The sequence below is a fragment of the Octopus bimaculoides genome, chromosome 3, assembly GCF_001194135.2.
Source record: "Octopus bimaculoides isolate UCB-OBI-ISO-001 chromosome 3, ASM119413v2, whole genome shotgun sequence".
Classification (NCBI taxonomy): domain Eukaryota; kingdom Metazoa; phylum Mollusca; class Cephalopoda; order Octopoda; family Octopodidae; genus Octopus; species Octopus bimaculoides.
In genome coordinates this window covers 22,919,115-22,923,660 of record NC_068983.1, presented here as the reverse complement: position 1 = coordinate 22,923,660, position 4,546 = coordinate 22,919,115, and the positions used below count along the sequence as shown (strand labels likewise).

General features: G+C 31.5%; 1 protein-coding gene across 1 annotated transcript in view; it reads right to left on the bottom strand.

Moving 5' to 3' along the window:
• Positions 1–2,928, bottom strand: part of LOC106877836 (uncharacterized) — a 206,101-nt gene extending 203,173 nt beyond the window's left edge. The window contains exon 1 of the mRNA XM_014926867.2: positions 2,755–2,928. The gene's annotated coding sequence lies outside the window, so the exon portion shown is untranslated. The remainder of the gene's footprint in view (positions 1–2,754) is intronic.
• Positions 2,929–4,546: the final 1,618 nt, after the last annotated feature.

The window sequence follows — 4,546 nt, the reverse complement described above, 5'->3', positions numbered from 1 at the left end:
TATAAACATTTTTTAATAATATTTATCAGTTTAATAAATAAAAGGATAAAAGAATTTTGTCGGAAACAAGAATTCCAAAGAAACCAAACAACAAAATCGTATTCTTACAGAGTTCATATTTAAGACTGGATAAGGGAATCATAAACGAAGTATATTATATATATATATATGTTATACCATTATATATAATGGTATAATAATTTTTTTTTATATATAGGTTATTTAATTAAAGTCATAAATTACGTGATATGGCCAAATATAACAATTGCATCGCGGAAAGCACATATTAACCATTCAAAAACATGTTGACTTGGAATCACACGCACGCACAGTTTCCTCTTTTATACACACACACACACACACACACATATATATATATATCCTAATAAAAATCATATATACGTATGTGTATGTAATTTTTATTAAACTACATAAAAATAATAAAATAAATGGTTTTATTATTGGTTTGCAATGACTTTATCCTCTTGAATTCGCGTGTGCTTAACCCCAAGTCGAACAGAGAGAAGATCGTTCAGTCAATTCAGAAAGGATTTATGTAAGATATTATCGCAAAATATCTCTATATCTTTACCTTTTTCCTTCTTAAATGTGATTTTAAAAAAAGGTTTAGTTGCTATTTCTACAAGATCTTCTGACCAAATAAACTCTCATTGATTTCTGTGTGTGCGTGCGTGTGAATGAGTGTGTGTATAATTATACATGCGTGTTCGCATCACTTCTATTATCTTTTTAATAAGGGTCTGTAGAGATGCTCTATTTCGAAGGAAGAAACAAGAAACCGTTGGAAGAATGTAAATAGAATCGATGAGTAATGATCGATCGCTCCAACAGCTAACGAACAAAGCAACAGTTCCTTTCTCCCTTGCATGCTTATAGTCGGTGCCATGGTTCTTTCCTCCCGTTTGGCTGCCAGTATCTCTTCTCTTCACAGCTTCATCACACAATGGCGATGGTCCCTTCTAAACCATCAATAGGTGTCGGAAACGTACAGCGAATTAGTAGTCCCAAAAGGATATATACATATACGATATCCTTTATATATATTAAAGAAAACTAAAAATTAGGCATATGTAATCACGATAGAAAAGCACAGATTGTTTAATAGTGGGGAATTTTTATATATCAACCATCCAACCGTGAACTTAGGAATAACTTATATTATGATTGAGATATACTCTACTTTTCTATTGTTCTGAGTAAATTTGTGTGTAATATTTGTATGTACGTTATTCACACCTCCAAGAATCTAAAACATTACCATTTGAATGCATACATGCTATTTACGCTTAGAAGTGTTTGTGTGTATACACACGTTAATAATTTACAAGTGAAACTATTAAAGTTGATGGTGAATGATTTTGTGTATGCGCGAGCGCGTATATATATATATATGCATGCACACACACACACACACACACACAGCACTAGAATAATATTTAGCGCAGTAGGACCATATATAATGCAAGAACTATTTAAAATAAAATTGATATTTTAAGATCTAAAGTGCCGAACCGTATCCTAGAGAGGAAAACAAAAATAAAGCGCGAATTGTTGAAATGAAATGCCAATATGAAATGGTCTGCTTAAATGTACGAAGAATTGACTATAGAAGACGAGAAGGTGCAAAAGAAATTCGAAGGATATAGCATCAGAATTAAGATGATTATAAAAAGCAACAGTGAAAGATTGAAATGTTCGGAAACTTTAAAAAAAAGGACAGAAAGGCGGCCGAGCTGGAGAGGATGTGGAAGAGCAGATCGATTTAAATCTGGGTCTAAACAAAAACAAAAAATAGTTTGGATACTTCATAGCAGAAAGACTGTAATAATTATGACGAGAAAGAAACATTACATCAGGATATGAATTCATTGAGTTAATCCCATTCGGCAAGAAACTAATAGTGTTTTAGTGTCTTTTTATGCGTGTACACGCCGAAACCGGGCCACGATAAGTTCTAAATAAATTTTAAACTATACAGAAATATAAAGATATACATGTTAAGTAACAAAAATGTTGTTAACCATTTGGAAATAGATATGAAACGAATCACGCCCGATAAAGGTCTTCACAACGAAAAGTAATTACACAGCTAAACTTGTATCGTAAAACTTTTAACATGTTTAGGCTCATACATATTAAATTATTTATGTGTTTACACACACTCATATACGTGTGTATATATTTGTCCGAGTTGTATATGTGTGTGTGTATATATATATATATATATATATATATATATATATATATATATATATATATATATATATATATATATATATATATATGAGTATATGCATATATATGTACATATATATGCGGAGGTTAAGACATTAGCCAGTGTGTGTGTGTGTGTATACATACTTATACAATGTATGTGTGTATATATATGTGTGAATGTGTGTATGTAAATATACGTGTGTATGTATGCAAATATATGTGTGTGTATGTATGTATATATATGTGTGTGTATGTATGTATATATATGTGTGTGTATGTATATATGTGTGTGTGTGTTTATATATATATATATATATATGTGTGTGTGTGTGTGTGTGTGTGTGTGTGTATGTATGTATGTATGTATGTATATATATATAATGTTACTATAAACAACACAACGTTCACATTAAATTTCTATTACTAAATATAATTAACATGTATCGCCGACGCACCTGAATGTGAGATAATAAAAATATACATAAATTAGAAATATCTCCGAAATATATTTCTTACCAGCCACATGTTTTATGTATGTAGTCCAGATACTATTGCTGAAGGAACAATGTCAATCCAATATGTAATAGTAACGTGGAAGTAACTGTAGCACTAGTTAAGAGGAGCTGGCTACTCATAGCTTTCGCTCCACTCTCTCTACTAGTTCTGTTTATCGTTAACGACGACGCTTCTAGTAGTAAATGTAAAAAGCAAATCGTAATACAAAATGTTTCGTTTCGCTACGTGCTGTACTGATTCGTCATTGAACTTAAACATTGAAGTAAATTATTTATAAAAATCATATCATTTATAAAGTTGATTTCTTTTTTCTTTTTTTCTTCCAATTTTAAATTACTCTTAGGGCTAAAATGATTATCATTTTTTAAAGTTCTTACATCTAAATATTAATAATAATAATAATAGTAGTTATGAAACGTTTTCGATTCGTTACATAATCCGTATTTTAGTCTTACTCTGCACTGATGTCGTTTTAGCGCTGAAATGTCTTTGACAAGCTCATTAGAAGAATTATCCGGCCATTCCAAGACATTTGTTTGATATCATCGCATCCATCCCGTTCAACTCTTTATAATAATATCTAGGAAACATATTATCGTTCGTTTACAGCCATTTAGTTTCCAGCACAACATAATACATATGATTATAATCTTTACGCCCCTCCTGTTGTATGAGAAAGTAGAACGAAACAAGCGCCTGACAAACTGAGTACGCACATACCTTTTGCTAGATGCTTATCTCTTCGGTTTCAATTCCTGATCGAGTATTGTTCTCAATCAGGGTGTCTTGCATTCAGAGTGGCGTTAGGAATTGAAGATTTATTTGGATAATTTGACCATAGACGGTGCTTCTAACTGTTCGAAAGTGGTGGTGTATACAAAAAGATAAAAAAACAAAACACACATACACAAAAGCATGTGTCATTTAGTAGGGGAAGCGCAAATTATCACAAAATAACCATAATTTTGATGGTTGTGCTGGAAACTAAATGGCTATAAATGATTCATAGTATATTTCTTAGATATTATTATAAAGAGTTGAACGGGATAGATGCGGTGCTATCAAACAAGTGTCTTGGAATGGCCAAATGCAATAAATAATATTTTAATTAAACAATATTTTAAGTCGCTTATTAAATTATAAGATATGACCTGAACAGAATTTATATAACAGCAGTTATTTATATGTGGTGGTGGGGAGGAATCGCATTTTATTAAATATTTCTTACCTGAAACAATACAAAAGAAAAATCAATCATTTACTGCGATTTTTTCCTTGTTTAGTAAACATCATTTTGCTGTGGTTATTTAATCCTATATCAGCTTTCTTCAATTAACCCATGATCAAAGGCATTCTAACTGTGACCATCTCGTCTTTTTCCTATGTGTAAGGGGATCAAGAAGCACATTATCCAATGGTAGGGTGTGGTTTGGCTATCGAGGTACCGTGAACACCCGTTAAAAGAATAACACTATGTATAACAAAATATAACGGTAACACCAATAGTCAAATTCTTATTTACTGCTGATTCAAAATTACATCACGATTTCTCTTCGTTTATGTTATCGTGTCTGTTGCGTGATGCTGTCAGTGAATAAGTTAATTTTCACGTAATCTTTTTGACAATGTCAAGAAATGATTATTGTGGTGAACGCACACCATCTTTGGTGAGGTTAACAGAAGATTGTTTGCTATTCAATCGTAGTTTTCACAAATGAACACACACACACACACACAACAACAACAAAAAGAAGCTTCTATGTTCTGTTTACTAAATCCACTTACAAGGCTT